Genomic DNA, 18,048 nt, shown 5'->3' on the forward strand with positions numbered 1-18,048 from the left:
ATCTTTTCTATAGACCCAGTCCTGAAGAGGGTTCACTTATCTTCCCAAGCAAGAAGCCAACTATACACAAAGCTTTCAGACAGGGAAAATGGTAGCAACTACGCTGTATTTTTTCTAAAGAAAAGCACAGTAGAGTCACATTCTTGGGGGCAGCTACCACTTTAAAATTCATTTGAAAACACTAATGCCTGATTTGAGACTATTGTTTCTCTTAGGATAAGTCCTCTTTACTCTCCCTCTCATGCAGAATTTTACAAGAAGAAATCACTAAAGGCTTGTATTAAAGCCTCAAATCTATCACTAAATATTGAAGTATAATTGACCAGGCACATAACCTATTTGTAAGGCATAGATAATAATAAAAGCTAGTCAATGCATAGGGATTTCATAAGGATCAACAAAAGTAAACAGCATATATGAAAGGACTTAAAAAAAAAGAGAGAGAAAGAAACCACTATTCAAAGTCAATGAAAATTAAACTATAATTGTTTAAAGTAAACATGAAGCTGTATTAAAACTAAAACAGTTTTGCTATTTATAGTTAACCATGTAAAAATGCTTTCTTCCCAAGTAAATCATAGAGAATTTGGCAAGATGTGTTTGTTGTTGCTCTGTTTCTAACTCATGTCTAATTTTTTGTGACCCCTAAGGATTTCAGCAAGCCAGGCTCCCTTGTTCTTCACCATCTCCAGGAGTTTGCTCAGATTCACATCCATTGAGTTGGTGATACTATGTAGCTGTCTCATTCTCAGCTGCTCCCTTCTCCTTTTGCAATAATCATAAAAAATTAAAAGTTTTTAATTAATTTTAAAAAACTTAAGGTGTTGTGGATGATTTGCTCAAAGCCTTTGTAGAACAAACATATTGATTTAAATAACTTTAAAATATTTAGTTGTGAATATAAAATTCAGTTCAGATCAGTACGGTCACTCAGTCATGTCCGACACTTTGCAGTCTCATGGATTGCAGCACACCAGCCTTCCCTGTCCATCACCAACTCCCAGAGCTTGCTCAAATTCATGTCCATCGAGTCGGTGATGCCATCCAACCATCCAATTCTCTGTCATCCCCTTCTCCTCCTGCCTGCAATCTTTCCCAGCATCACGGTCATTACCAATGAGTCAGTTCTTTGCATCAGGTGGCCAAGTACTAGAGTTTCAGGTTCAGTAACAGTCCTTCCAATGAATATTCAAGACTGATTTTCTTTAGAATGGACTAGCTTGATCTTCTTTCAGTCCAAGGAACTCTCAAGAGTCTTCCCCAACACCACAGTTCAAAAGTATCAATTCTTTGGCACTCAGCTTTCTTTATAGCCTAACTCTCACATCCATATATGCCTATAGTAAAAACCATAGCTTTGACTAGATGGGCTTTTGTCAGCAAAGTAATTTCTTTGCTTTTCAGTAGGGTGGCTAGGTTGGTCATTGCTTTTCTTCCAAGGAGCAAGCATATTTTAATTTCATGCCTGTACTAACCATCTAAAGTGATTTTGGAGCCCCCCAAAATAAAACTTTTCACTGTTTCCATTGTTTCCTCATTTATTTGCCACAAAGTGATGGAACCAGATCCCTTAATCTAAGTATTCTGAATGTTGAGTTTTAAGCCAACTTTTTCACTCTCCCTTTCACTTTCATCAAGAGGCTATTTTGTTCTTCTTCACTTTCTGCCATAAAGATGGTGTCATCTGCATATTTAAGACTATTGATATTTCTCCTGGCAATATTAATTCCAGCGTGTGCCTCATCCAACCTTGAATTTCGCATGATGTACTCTGCATATCAGTTAAATAAGCTGGGTGACAATATAGAGCCTTGACACACTCCTTTTCCTATTTGGAACCAGTTTGTTGTTCCATGTCCAGTTCTAACTGTTGTTTCTTGACCTGCATGCAGCTTTCTCAGGAGGCAGATAAGGTGGTCTAATATTCCCATCCCTCTAAGAATTGTCCATAGTTTACTGTGATCCACACAGTCAAAGTCTTTGGTGTAGTAAATAAAGCAGAAGATGTTTTTCTGGAACTCTCTTACTTTTCCAATGATTCAACAAATGTTAGCAACTTGATCTCTGGTTCCTCTACCTTTTCTAAATCCATCTTGAACATCTGGAAGTTCACAGTTCACATACTGTTGTAGTCTGGCTTGGAGAATTTTGAGCATTACTTTGCTAGCATGTGAGATGAATGCAATTGTGCAGACGTCTGAACATTCTTTGGCATTGCCTTTCTTTGAAATTGGAATGAAAAGTGACCTTGTCCAGTCCTGTGGCCACTGCTGAGTTTTCCAAATTTTCTGGCATATTGACTGCAGGACTTTCACATAATTATCTTTTAGGATTTGAAACAGCTCAACTGGAATTCCATCCCCCCCACCAGCTTTGTTCATGGTGATGCTTCCTAAGGTCCATTTTACTTTGCATTCCAGAATGTCTGGCTCTAGATGAGTGATCACATAAGCATGATTACATGGATCATGAAGATCTTTTTGTACAGTTCTTCTGTGTATTCTTGCCACCTCATCTTAATATCTTCTCCTTCTGTTAGGTCCCTACCATTTCTGTCCTTAATTGTTCCCATCTTTGCATGAAATGGTCCTTTGGTATCTAATTTTCTTGAAGATATCTCTGGTCTTTCACATTCTATTGTTTTCCTCTATTTCTTCACATTGATCACTGAGAAAGGCTTTCTTATCTCTCTGTGCTGTTCTTTAGAACCCTGCATTCACATGAGTATATCTTTCCTTTTCTCTTTTGCCTTTAGCTTAATATGTGTCATGATAATGTATAATGCTATAATGTATATGATAATGTATAATGGTAAATAATTTCAAAAATAATGTATGTATATATGTACAACTGAGTCACACACAAAAAATAATTCTGCTTTTTGAAATTTCAGTTCAGTCAGTTCAGTAGCTCAGTCATGTCCGACTCTTTGAGACCCCATGAATCGCAGCACATCAGGCCTCCCTGTCCATCACCAACTCCCGGAGTTCACTCAGAGTCACGTCCATCGAGTCATTAGTGATTTTTTTTTTTTTTGCAGTTTTTCTAAATGTCCTATGGAAATGTAATAACAGTATATGAGATAAAATTTTAAATATATTTGTGTAGGATTTAATATTAATGTAAATGAATAAATATATATTTTATTTAAGCCCTTAATGACATCATTCAAGAGGCTCTTATTGTTACTTTTTTCTGCACTTATAAAATAGTTCTTGAGAAATATTCATATGTCTCATTATGATCTTAGTTGTTTTTTCTTTTTCCCGTATGTTTCTTCTGATTATTGCTTTATGTATCTTTGTTTGTTTTTAGTTAAGTGTCTAATGGCTTATAATGGCTATCTCCTTTGTAAATTGTACCTTTTATCACTAAAAATATTCATCTTTGTTTCATTTAAAAATAAACAAAATTTTAGAAAGTTCAGGATAACTAAATGCATGTAAAAGTCTATAGTAAGATTGAAGTCAATTTCTGTAGAATTATAAGTGGTGATGTATGGCAAAACCAATACAATATTGTAAAGTAATTAACCTCCAATTAAACTAAATAAATTTATATTAAAAAGAAAAAAAAAGAAAATGAGAATGTATTTTCCAGTTTAACTACGGACTATGTTGTATACAAACTCCTTTCAAATATAGTTGGTTTGACAAAAAATAAAACAAAAAACAAACTTGCAAAAAAAAATAGCAATAGATGGATAAAATAACCTCCTTATATACAAGGAAAGCAAGCTAGAAAGATAGCACACAAACATTTGGGAAAGCTACTATGTATTTTTAACATGTTAAAATGCATTAAGAAAGCCATACCAATATTAAGCAACACAAGTCAGAATTAGAACCCACAAGCAACATGACAGAACTTAGGAAAGAGCAACATATGTCAGAAATAAAGGCTAAAGTAGATAGAAAGTAAGAGTAAGTAAATGTAATACCTTAGAATCATATAATTTACAATAGAAAAAAAAATAAAGGAAAATTTAACATGAAAATTATTTAAGAGCTTTACAAATTAGGCAGAATAAAGAAGTTCCATATATTAATAATGTCAGTGTCCAAAAAAGGAGAGCAAAACAACAGAAAAGAAAAAATATGGAGAAAAATGTAATTCACAATGATTTTCTGAAATTGGAAAAAGAATTAAAAGCATATTGTTTCAAAAATTAGATTGTGTACCTCAAAAAACCAACTCAGAATCACCATCACTTAGATAAAACCCCATAAAATCATTGGACTTAACACAAAAACAGAAAGCTCCTGGAGAATCCAAGAAAAACAAAGTAATAACTAATAAATGGAAAATCAGCTTGCCATCATGATCTTTATTAGAAAAAAATAGATCCATATAGTGCATGTAACAAATGAAAGAAACTGAAAGCCAAGAATTTTATATCCTGAAAATTAACTTTCAAATGTAAAGGCAACATGCAAAGTATCATCAATATGCAAAAACTTAAGAATGGTGCTTTTATAAACCCTTTCTTAAGAATATATTGGAGAAAACAATTTCAGATGACTAACAAGCTGGTAACATTTATTGACATAAATGGTGATATATTTTACTTCTGTATCATATTTATATGTAGAATTAAGACTGTGGGGCAACTTAAATAATGCCTATATGCTTTAACAATAGAGATACACTACAATAAAAAAAAAAAAGGCAACAGAATTGGACCACTATATGAAAATTTTGTTTTTAACTTTCATTAATTACATATTCCAACTTTTTCCACTGACAATGTCTAAAAATTTTGACAACCCAGTAGCAGTGGTCAATCCTAGCACACTGGTTGTGGTCTCAAATTGCCATGTTGTGGCTCAGTGGTAAAGAATCCGCTTGCCAATGCAGGGTTTGCATGTTCTATCCCTGGGTTGGGAAGATCCCCTGGAAGGGGAAATGACAACCTACTCCAGTATTATTTTTTATTTGTTTGCTTTGTTTTTAATTTATTTATTTATTTTAATTGAAGGATAATTACTTTACAATATTGTGATGGTTTTCACCATACATCAACATGAATAGGCCACAGTTATACATGTGTCCCCCATCCTGAAACCCCCACCCTATCTATCCCTCTGGGTTGTTCCATAGCACTGGCTTTGGGTGCCCTGCTTCATGCATTGAACTTGCACTGGTCATTTGTTTTACAAATGGTAATACACATGTTTCAGTGCTCTTCTCTCAAATCATCCTACCGTTGTCTTCTCCCATTGAGTTCAGAAGTCTGTTCTTTGTATCTGTTTCTCCTTTGCTGTCCTGCATATAGGATTATCATTAGTGTCTTTCTAAAATCCACATATATGCGTTAATATATTGTATTTGTCTGGTCGATATAAGATGATTCCTCATTGTGGTTTTGATTTGCATTTCTCTAAAAATGAGTGATGTTGAGCACATTTTCATGTGTTTATTTAGCCATCTGTTTATCTCCTTAGGAGAAATGTCTGTTTAGTCCTTTTGCTCACTTTTTTGATTGGTTTGTTTTTGGGTACTGAGCTACAAAAGCTGCTTATATATTTTGGTGATTAATGCTTTGGCAATTGTTTCATTTGCTATTATTTTCTCCCATTCTGAAGGCTGTCTTTTCACCTTGCTTATAGTTTACTTCGCTGTGCAAAAGCTTTTAAGTTTAATTAGGTTCGATTTGTTTATTTTTGTTTTTGTTTCCATTACTCTGGGAGGTGGGTCATAGAGAATTGTGCTGTGATTTATATCAGAGAGTATTCTGCCTATGTTTCCATCTAAGAGTTTTAGAGTTTCTGGTCTTACATTTACATCTTTAACCCATTTTGAGTTTATTTTTCTGTATGGTGTTAAAAAGTGTTCTAGTTTCATCCTTCAAATTTTTCATATGATGGTCCTATTCTGTTGCCATTCTATTTGACCAGTTTTCCCAGCAACACTTGATGAAGATATTGTATTTTTTCCATTGTATATTTTTGCCTCCTTGATCAAAGATAAGGTGTTCATAGATGTGTGGATATATCTCTGGAGTTTCTGTTTTGTTCCATTGATCTACCTCTCTTATCATTGAGGGTAATATTTGCTGTGGGTTTGTAATATATAGCTTTTATTATATTGAGTTATGTTCCTTCTGTGTCTACTTTCTGCAGAGATTTTATCATAAATGGGTGTTGAATTTTGTCAAAGTCTTTCTCTGCACCTATTGAAACAATCGTATGGTTTTTATCTTTCAATTTGTTACTATGGTGTATCACATTGATTGATTTGCAAATATTGAAAAACACTTGCATTCCTGGAATAAAACCTACTTGGTCATGATGTACATATGATCTTTTAAATATGTAGTTGGATTATGTTTCCTAGAATTTTGTTGATGATTTTTGCATCTCTGTGGCATCTTTGACTGGTTTTGGTATCAGGGAGATAGTGGCCTTGTAGAATGAGTTTGGGAGTTTTCCTTTCTCTGCAATTTTCTGGAAGAGTTTGAGTAGGATAGGTAATATTTCTTATCTAAGTCTTTGGTTGAATTCACCTATGAAATCATCTGTTCCTGGGCTTTTGTTTGTTGGAATTTCTTTTATTATATTTTTTATTCCCATGCTTGAGGTAGGTCTGTTCAAATTTTCCATTTCTTCCTGGTTCAATTTTGGAAGATTTACATTTCTAAGAATATGGCCGTTTCTTCCAAGTTTTCCATTTTATTGGCATATAATTGCCTCCCTGATGCTGGGAAAGATTGAAGGTGGGAGGAGGAGGGGACGACAGAGGATAAGCTGGTTGGATTGTATCACAGACTCAATGGACATGAGTTTGAGTAAGCTCGGGGAGTTGGTGATGGACAGGGAAGCCTGGAGTGCTGCAGTCTACGTGGTTACAAAGAGTCGGACATGACTGAGTGACTGAAATGAACTGAACTGACAACTGCTCATAAGAGTCTCTTATGATCTTTTGCATTTCTGCTTTGTCTATTGTCATTTCTGCATTTTCATTTCTTATTTTATTGATTTGAGTCTTCTCTCTTTTTCTCTGGCTAAACGGTTTGTCTATTTTGTTTATCTTCTCAATTAACTAACTAGCTTACAGTTTTGTTGATTTTTGCTATAGTCTCTTTCATTTCTTTTTAACTTATTTCTGCTCTGATTTTTATGGTTTCTTTCTTTCTACTAACATTGGGGGGGGGGGTTGTTCTTTTTCTAGTTGGTTTACATGTAAAGTTAGGTTGTTTATTTGATATTTCTCTTATGTCTCAAGGTAGGCCTGTATTGCTATAAACTTTCCTCTTAGCACTGCTTTTACTGAATCCTATAGGTTTTGGGCTGTAGTGTTTTCATTATCATTTGTTTCTATGCCCGTTTTGATTTTTTTTTTTAATTTCTTCAGTGATCTGTTGGTTATTCAGAAGCATGTTGCTTAACCTCCATATGCTTGTGTTTTTTATGGCTTTTTCTAGTAGTTGATATATAATTTTATAGAATTGTTATCAAAAAAGATGTTTGAAACAATTTCTTTTTTTTTTATCACAGGCAAATTTATGGCCCAGGATGGAGAATGTTGGAGAATGTTCTGTGTACAGTTGGAGAAATGTTCTGTGTGCACTTGAAAAAAAGGTGAAATTCATCTTTTTTGGGGGTGAGTGAAATCCCTGTAGGGTATCAATTAGGTCTAACGGGTTCAATGTATCATTTAAAGCTGTGTTTCCTTGTTAATTTTTCTGTTTGGTTGATCGATCCATTGGTATGAGTGAAGTATTAAAGTACTTCACTCTTATTGTGTAATTATTAATTTCCATTTTCATACCTGTTACAATTTGCCTTATGTACTGAGGTGCTCCTATGTTGTGTGCATATATATTTATAATTGCTATATCTTCTTCTACGATTCATCCCTTGATCATTATGTAGTGTCCTTCTTTGTCTCATATAATGGTTTTTAATTTAAGGTCTATTTAATCTGATCTAGTTTTTCCAGTAGTCATGTATGGATGTGAGAGTTGGACTGTGAAGAAGGCTGAGTGACAAAGAATTAATGCTTTTGAACTGTGGTGTTGGAGAAGACTCTTTAGAGTCCCTTGAACTGCAAGGAGATCCAACCAGTCCATTCTGAAGGGAAGGAATGATGCTAAAGCTGAAACTTCAGTACTTTGGCCACCTCACGTGAAGAGTTGACTCATTGGAAAAGACTCTGATGCTGGGAGGGATTGGGGGCAGGAGGAGAAGGGGACGACAAAGGATGAGATGGCTGGATGGCATCTCCGACTCAATGGACATGAGTCTGAGTGAACTACGGGAGTTGGTGATGGATAGGGAGGCCTGGGGTGTTGCGGTTCATGGGGTCGCAAAGAGTCGGACACGACTGAGCGACTGAACTGAACTGAACTGAACTGAACCTGATATGAGTATTGCTAATCCAGGTTTATTTTTCATCCACAATTTCAAGAAATATATTTTTCCAGCCCCTCTCTTTCAGTCTGTATGTGTCCCTAGGTTTGATGTGGACCTCTTGCAGACAGCATATATAAGGATTTTGTTTTTGTATTTATTCAGCCAGTCTTTGTCTTTTGGTTGGAGCATTTAACCCACTTACATTTAAGGTAATTATTGATAAGTATGATCCCATTACCATTTGTTTATTGTTTGGGGTTCATTTTTATAAACCTTTCTGTTTCTTGTCTAGAAAAGATCCTTTAGCATTTGTTGAAGACCTGGTTTGGTGTATTTGTTGAACAGCTGTAGTCTCTCAGTTTTTGTTTATTTGTAAATCTTGTGATTTCTCCTTTGAATCTGAATGATATACTTGTTGCATAGAGTAATCTTGGTTGTAGACCTTTCCCTTTCATCACTTTAAATATATCCTGCCATTCCCTTCTGCCCTGAATAGTTTCTATTGAAATATCAGCTGTTATCCTTATAAGGACTCCCTTGTATGTTGTTTGTTGCTTTTCCCTTGCTGCTTTTAATATTTGCTTTCTGTGTTTAATTTTTATTAATTTGATTAACATGTGTCCTGGCATGTTTTGCCTTGAGTTTATCTTGTTTGAGACTCTCTGGGCTTCTTGTACTTGGGTGATTATTTCCTTCCCCATTTCAGGAAACTTTTCATCTATTATCTCAAGTATTTTCTCATGCCCTTTCCATTTGTCTTTTTTTTCTGAGACACCTATGATTCAAATGTTGAGGCATTTAACATTGTCCCAGAGGTAAGGTTGTCGTCAATTCTGTTTATTATTTTATTCTCTTTTCTGCTCTGCTTCACTTATGTCCATCATTCTATCTTCCCACTCACTTATTCTTTCTTCCGTCTCAGTTACTCTAAAGTTAGTTCCCTCCAGAGTCTTTTTAATCTCAGTTATTGCATTATTCATTATTGATTAACTCTTCATTATTTCTTCTAGGTCCTTGTTATACATATCTTGCATCTTTTCAATCTATGTTTCTAGTCTATTTATCTGTAACTCCATTTTGTTTTCAAGATTTTGGATCACCTTTACTATCATTATTATGAATTATTTTCCAAGTATCCTCTCTTTTGTTTATTTTGGTGGGTTTTTATCATGTTCCTTCACCTGCTGGATATATCTCTGACTTTTCATTTTGTTTGGATTGCTATGTTTGGGATATCCTTTCTGCTGGCTGGAGGATCATAGTTCCCCCTAATTGTGGAGTTCGCTACCTGTGGATGGGGTTGGACTAGTGGCTTGTGAAGGTTTTCTGGTTGCAGGAACTTGGGTCTGTGTTCTGGTGGATGGAGTTGGATCTCTTATCTCTGGAGTGGAGTGCAGTGTCCAGTAGTGAGTTTTGGTATGGCTTTGGGTAGCCTGTCTTTTATGTTCATGGTTGTGCTACTGTTTTGTTGGATGATTAGCATGGGGTGTCTTGCAATGGAACTTTCTGGCTCTTTGGTGAAGCCTGGTTTCAGTGTAGGTATGGATGGGCTCTCGTCTATTAATATTCCTTGGAGTCAGGAGTTCTGTGATGTTCTAAAGTTCTGGCATTGAGACTCCTGCCTTTGGGTTTTGGTTTCCCTATTACAGTAGCCTCAAGACTTCTCTGTCCACACAACACAGAAGAAGGAAAAAAATAAAAAAAAATAAACCCCTAGGTTAATGTTGAAATAATTCTCCACAGCCAGGAACACCCAGAGAGATTCACAGAGTTATATTGAGAAGGGGGAGCAGGAAGAATAAGGTGACCAGGAGGAGAAAAGGAAGAGTCAAAAAGATAGAGAACAATCAAGCCAGTAATGAAATCCCTAAGTGAAAATTGATACTAAAAATTAGACTTGTAAAAGTATAAAATTAATAAATATCAAAAAGCAAAGATTAAAAAAATCTAGAATAGAGATTAGACTCTCAAAAGTACAATATAAAGAAAATAAAATTGTATGGAATTTGATTAAAAATGGGGTTTTTAAAGAAAGTTTATTGTAGGCTATAGAAATGAAAATTTAAAAAGTAATAACTTATTTTTTTAAATGATAATAATAAAAATATATCTAAGAATTTCTCTGGAGCTGTGTGGTCAGTGTGGGATCAGTATCAGTGTCAGTCCCTTTTTCTGGTTTGCACTTGTTCTCAGCGTCTATAGTTGCTCCTCAAATGCACAGTCTTAGCTTAACGGCAGGGTTTTAATCTGCTGCACGTGTCATTTCAGGAGCAGTTACCCCTTCTTTACTTCTTTTGACTTCCATTGTTTACAAGTCTCTTTAGTGTCTAATCTCTGCCCTGACACGAGGTGGTGAGAGTGGCCACATATTCAGGCTCACTTGATCAGTTATACTGTGGAGAGGGCGGGGCACTGCCAACAAACACCACTGGCAAATGTAGGGAGTGCTTGAAGTGGATGGATCATACTGGGGTTGGCACAGTCCAAGGTGACATGTACTTCCCAGGTCCATACTGCTCAGGCTTCCTAGTATGTCAGATACACACAGCCCATACTTCTCATGCACCTCCCTTGTCCTACCTGCTTTGTTCTCCAGGTGTGCCATGAGGGCACAGGTACCAGGTGTGCCGTGTGTCTCCTCAGGGTAGCTGGTCTCAGGCTACGACTCTCCTGGCTGATGCAAACAATCCAGGAACCCAGAAAAACATGATTAGCTCACAGCTTCTCTGCCTCCAGGGAGGGAGTGCCATAAACCCCAGCTGGCTTGCTCTTCTTTGGTATTTGCTAAGCTGGGTTCCTTTGTTCTGTGAGCATACCAGGGGTCACTGTACAGTGTTAGAGACTTCCTGTGGGGGAGGTCTTTTGTTTTTCTTTGTCTTTCTGGCATTCCCACAGATTGGGTTGCTATGTCACATTAGGCCCCTCAGATTATCCTCAGGGCACTCAAACATGGTCCTTACCCTAAGGACCTACCATGCAGCCCACTTGCTGTGGGCAAACGCTAGTGTGTGATTCACTTCTCTTCTGGTAATTGCAGTTCAGCACAAATTCTTTGGTGATTTTTTTTTTTTCCAGTTATGTTGTTCTCTGAGTTTTCAAAGCTCCCTACTGACCCAAATTGCAAGGTTTCCTATGGTGTGGAAATTTCTCCTCCTTCATGATTTCCTCCCCTGGACAGGTCTCCATCTCTAAATCCTTTGTCTCTCATTTTGTCTTTTATCTTTTGTCCTGCCTCCTTTCAAACAGGTTGGATTGGCCTTCTGGGTAATCTGGTGTCCTCTGCCAGCATTCAGAAGTTGTTTTGTGGAAGTTGCTCCATATTCAGACGATATTTTGATGTGTTTGTGGGTGAGAAAGTGGCCTCCCCATGTTACTCCTCTGCCATCTTGGGACTGTGCCCACTCTATTATTTTTACCTGAAAAATCCCATGGACAGAGAATCCTGGTGGGTTATAGCCCATGGGGTCACAACGAGCTAGACATTACTTAGCAATTGAGAGCATACACACACACACACACACACACACACACACACACACACAAAGGTTGTTAAAGAAATGGCTGCATTCCATTTTTGGGGTGAGAAATGAGCAACATGACCCAAAGAAAGCTTTCAATAACTCAGGATTTTCAGCATTGAGATTTTAAGATCCAAGAGTCAATTCAAGAAAACTGCAACTGGTAAAAGATGGTGCAGTGTCAACATCACTAAGGATAATGATGACCTATAAAATGTTTAAATCTATAAACTGATAATTATATGAAAATTAAATTTGTCATGTTTTTAAAATGCTAGAAAATTAACTTATTGCTTTGATTATTAATAATAATGAAAAAGGGTCAAGGAAATATTTTGCTGTTCTTGTACAAGCCAAATCACTGCATAATAAAATAGTTTTTGACAATATATTTCACATGATTTAAAAAATCCAAAAAATAAGTATGAATAATAACATTGGAAGTCACTATTTTGAAAAACTTACTTAGTTAAAGATGTAATTATTCAATATCAATGGTTATTAATAGCACCAAAGAAATATAACTAAATATTATGTGTTTTTGAATCAAAGATGCACATCACATATGAGTTGTCTTCCCAGAAAATATCAAACTTGAATCTGATTAAACTTCTTGATTCAACAACAGATTTGTAGAAACTTTAGAGTGGAGACCAATGCAACAAACTATAAAATTAATAACACTAAAGGGCAATTATATGTTTTGTTAAAGCAGTAACTTGCTTAGAAAAAAAATGATGGGGGAGATAGATCATATATATGTATACATACATATTTTTAACTGGTAAGGTTCAATCTTCTTTCATCAGTGAAAGAAGAGATTAAAAGAATGTTTTTCTCATACATAATAACTCATTAAGTGGTATCATGTTTTACATTATCTTCAATTAAAAGTAGAAAAAAGGCTAAAGTTGATAATTCCATTTGTTTCATTATGAACTAAACTTAATTATACTACTCAGTATTAAACTTTTGAACATATCTTTTATTTTCATGAGCTATGAGAAATGAAGTTTGGATAGTTTGTTATAAATTTCTTTCTATCCTAGAATAAAATGTTTTTAAAAAGTCATCTTGATAAATAATTTATTCTTTTTAACAAATTGCATCAATATATTTTTAGTTACAACAAGTACACAAAAAGAAGAGTTCATAAAATCTTATATTTTGGTTGCATAAACTTGAAGAATGTAGTCTCTGTAAAGTCCAATTTCCTAATTGGTTAGAAAAATACATGGATTCTCTGTTGTGTTCAAGTTATGTGGGCATCAGATTAAAAATAAAGTTGAAATATAAAAAAAGCAATACAAAGCATTATCAACAGGAAATGTGTCATACTCTCAATATTCCCAATGATCTTCAAAAGGTAAAATTTTTAAATATTTAATATTTGTTCCAAAGATGAATTAGACACCAATCAAGCAAGACGAATGTAAATAATTTCAAATTTATCCAAGCATCATCTAAGACATTCCAAGTCTAACTAGCAATGATTTTGGTTGAAGATATACTATCTCATCATAAATATTTAATATTTTAATGTAATATTGCCACTTCTTTCAAAGAAGAAACAGTAAATGAAAGTAGATATCAGCTATATTTTTCAGTAAGTTGATCTACCTGATTGAATGGATGGGTCATTTAAGACAAAATGGTCCAAATGGCAATTCTACTTAATGAGTTTTTATAATGTTCTCTCATGCTGTCTTTGAAGGGCTAGGAAGAAGCAGACTTCCTGAAGCTGTTAAAATGTTTTTAATTTATTTTTATGAAAAAAAATATTTTCACATTAAATACAAATGGAGTAGAAAAAGAGAAGTGTCAATCAACAGAAAGTTGGCCTTTTGTGGAATTTAAAGAAATCAGGCAGCTGGAATATTTCACAGTGTATCCCAGTTCTTCTTCTTAAATAGCCTGAATATTTCCATACAATCATTAAAGATAATTTCAAACATGCATTTCTGCATCACTGGATGCCCTTTTAACAAGACTAAACTTCATGGAAACCTATATTATTTCTAAAATATATTCCGCCCATTGCTGGTGTTATTCAGTTGCTAAGTCATGTCCATCCATTGCCATGTTCCAATTAAATCATGGCATTGACACATCCCAGACCCCAGCGTGATGTAGTGTTAAGAATGCACACAATTTCACATGCTGGTATCTCTCCAAACCAGGAAGTCACTTTCACATCTAATTTTCATGATGCATTTATTTTCAGATTAGTCACGTGAATAATGAGCATCCTGGAAAGTGTCCAGTTTTTTTTTCACCCTGTCATATTTGCCTTATTCCCATCAACAGACTGAATTGATATTCCCAGCTTTTGCCAAAATGCAAAATTTGTGCTGGGGTCAGGGATGTGACAATGCCATGCTTTAATTGGAACATGGGAAATTGCAACTCAGTTTAAACTATGGCCATTTATCTATTCCAGAAAGCAGTCACATCCACTGCAGTTGAGAAGTTATTTTTCATTGGTGAGCATAATTCATTGTCAAAATGTGTATCAGCAAACATTACCCCTTACTGCATAAACCAAATCTTTCACTTATTCAATATTTATTACACTCCAATATTTTACTCCACAACCTTCATCCTTAATCTCTGAATGAAACACTGCAAGTTTGTAGGAAATTCTCATAATGAGCTATTACTGTCAAGCATAAACTAGGCTTCAGTCTTATAACAAAAGAGAATTAATGCAAAAATGACTTTACAATGTAGAAATCGAAGAGTTTTGCTATTATTTTCTCACCAACATATATTATTCTTCTTTCTCACTCTTACAACTCAATTGAATTCTGCAGATTTTTATTCCTTGAACATTCAATCAAAATTGAAAGTTAAATTCTGTGTTTTCACCTTTTACATCATTTCAGTTTGACAATTTTTTTTCATATCATGCATAATCCATAGGAAAATCTATTGCCTTTCCTCTGGAGCAATTTTGCTCATGTTTGAGTTTTTAATAACATTTACAACCTCTTGAAAATCAAATAAAATAATTTTCAATGAATGTCTCAGAGTGTATTTCTGTTTTACATAGGAAGAACAGACTTTGGGCGTATCGATTAAAAAATATAGTCATAACCTGAAAGTAGAGATTTATTTTTATCAGGTGGTAAAGCTTAGGACTTGAAGACAAGGAGACAGCATCTCAGTAGCTCTGAGAAAACTGCTCCAAGAAGGCAGGAGGGAAAGTCAGGCTATATAAAAATTTGCAACAAAGGGAGCAGACAGTTTGAACATCAAAGATCAAGTATTGCGTTAAGGAATTTAGCAGTCTAAGTATGAGAAAATGCAAGCCGATGGACTCACTGGGTTCATTCATTTCATATGCACCTCAGCTATCTAGGGCAAGTCCTTTTTCCTTGTTCATCTAGGTTCTAGCATTCCCCCAGCTCCTCAGCAATCACCATGGGGGCAGGAGGTGGCAGCATCCACTGAGTCTCAGTTTTGAGAGGCCTCATTCACATGTGGAGACCAGAAATTGCCGATGGTTGTGACATTTTTCATTTATTAATATGGCAGGGGATATTTTCATTTAACAGGCATCTTGGTTCTGTACTATTTGTGGATATACTGCCATTTTAATTGAAAAAATTTAGATCTTTTATTTGAAAATGCACCCACACACGCACTAACCAGAGTTCTAGGCCATGATTAAGTTTGTAGGGATAAAATAGAAAAAAAAAAAAAAAGTAGAGATAATTGTGCTGTGGTTGGAAATATTCCACATGCTCAACTTTGCATAATTTGGTGAGAAAGATGGGAAAACAATAGTTGTTCCCAAGTTACAATTCTAAGTGCTGAGGACATAGCACTTAGGTAGGGAAACAAGGTTCCTGTTTCTGTGATAGACAATAAAATGATGTGTATGTCCAATAAAATAGAAGATACTGATGTGTTATACAGAAGAAAAAAAAAAATAAAGATGTTATTACAGAGGCATAGATTCTAAAGAGAAGATATTTAAGATGATAATTAAATGACAAAAAGGACTCAGCCAATGTAAGTAGGTAGATGAGTGTTTGGGTAGATGAAGCAATTGTTGGGTAAAACTCGCAGAATCAGAATCAAGTTTGGTTGTGTTGAAGGCATAGAATAAAATAGGTACTGACTAGAGAATAAATGGGCATGGAGAAGAGGTGGAGTGGGACAGGATAGAGCATGAGATTAGAGAGGTAGGTAGAAATTCATAATGCAGCCAAAGTTGCCAGATAGAGATGTTACTCTAAGTGTAATACAAAGCAAAGGACATATTAGCCCCTCGGGTTGCTGGATAGAAGACAATAAGAGAAGAAGCGGGGGAACAGGAAAAATGTAATCTCTAGCGTAGATTGCATCATCTTTCCCTACATATTATTTTATCTCAAACAAACTAGACTGAAGAATATTTAAGTAGAAAGAATAACAGATAAAATTAAATCAGGGATATAGGAGTTTTTATCCAGAAATTAAACTATACCTAGGCCTACTAGAGGGCTTCCCAGGTAGCTCAGTGGTAAAGAATCTGTGTACAATGCAGGAAAAAACAGGTTCAACTTTTGGGTAGGGAAGATGCCCTGGAAAAGGAAATGGCAACCCACTTTAGTTTTTTTGACTGGAGAATCCCATGGACAGAGGATCTTGGTGGGCTATAGTCCATTGGATTGGAGGAGCCTGACATGAATTAGAGACTAAACTACCACAGGCCTAATTGAAGAAGTTTAAAGTCCTTACAAATAGCTGTGAAAAGAAGAGAAGTGAAAAGCAAAAGAGAAAAGGAAAGATATAAGCATTTGAATGCAGAGTTCCAAAGAATAGCAAGCAGAGATAAGAAAGCCTTCCTCAGTGATCAATGCAAAGAAATAGAGGAAAAGAACAGAATGGGAAAGACTAGAGATCTCTTCAAGAAAATTAGAGATACCAAGGGAACATTTCATGCAAAGATGGGCTCGATAAAGGACAGAAATGATATGGACCTAACAGAAGCAGAAGATATTAAGAGGTGACAAGAATACACAGAAGAACTGTACAAAAAAAAATCTTCACGACCCAGATGATCATGATGGTGTGATCACTAATCTAGAGCCAGACATCCTGGAATGTGAAGTCAAGTAGGCCTTAGAAAGCATCACTACGAACAAAGCTAGTGGAGGTGATGGAATTCCAGTTGAGCTGTTTCAAATCCTGACAGATGATGCTGTGAAAGTGTTGCACTCAATATGCCAGCAAGTTTGGAAAACTCAGCAGTGGCCACAGGACTGAAAAGGTCAGTTTTCATTCCAATCCCAAAGAAAGGCAATGCCAAAGACTGCTCAAACTACCACACAGTTGCACTCATCTCACATGCTAGTAAAGTAATGCTCAAAATTCTCCAAGCCAGGCTTCAGCAATAAGTGAACCGTGAACTTCCAGATGTTCAAGTTGGTTTTCGAAAAGGCAGAGGAAGCAGAGATCAAATTGCCAACATCCACTGGATCATCAAAAAAGAAAGAGTTCCAGAAAAAACATCTATTTCTGCTTTATTGACTATGCCACTGCCTTTGGCTGTGTGGATGACAATAAACTGTGGACAATTCTGAAAGAGATGGGAATACCAGACCACCTGACCTGCCTCTTGAGAAAGCTATATGCAGGTCAGGAAGCAACAGTTAGAACTGGACATGGAACTGGTTCCAAATAGGAAAAGGAGTATGTCAAGGTTGTATATTGTCACCCTGCTTATTTAACTTATATGCAGAGTACATCATGAGAAATGCTTGGCTGGATGAAGCATACACTGGAATCAAGATTGCCAGGAGGAATATCAATAACCTCAGATATGCAGATGACACCACCCTTATGGCAGAAAGTGAAGAGGAACTTAAAAGCCTCTTGATGAAAATGAAAGAGGAGAGTAAAAAAGTTGGCTTAAAGCTCAACATTGAGAAAACGAAGATCATGGCATCTGGTCCCACCACTTCATGCGAAATAGATGGGGAAACAGTGGAAACAGTGGCAGACTTTATTTTTCTGGGCTCCAAAATCACTACAAATGGTGATTGCAGCCATGAAATTAAAAGACATTTTACTCCTTGGAAGGAAAGTTATGACCAACCTAGATAGCATATTGAAAAGCAGAGACATTACTTTGCCAACAAAGGTCCGTCTAGTCAAGGTTATGGTTTTTCCAGTGGTCATGTATG

Source organism: Oryx dammah, unplaced genomic scaffold (genome assembly GCF_014754425.2).
Source record: "Oryx dammah isolate SB20612 unplaced genomic scaffold, SCBI_Odam_1.1 HiC_scaffold_22, whole genome shotgun sequence".
Classification (NCBI taxonomy): domain Eukaryota; kingdom Metazoa; phylum Chordata; class Mammalia; order Artiodactyla; family Bovidae; genus Oryx; species Oryx dammah.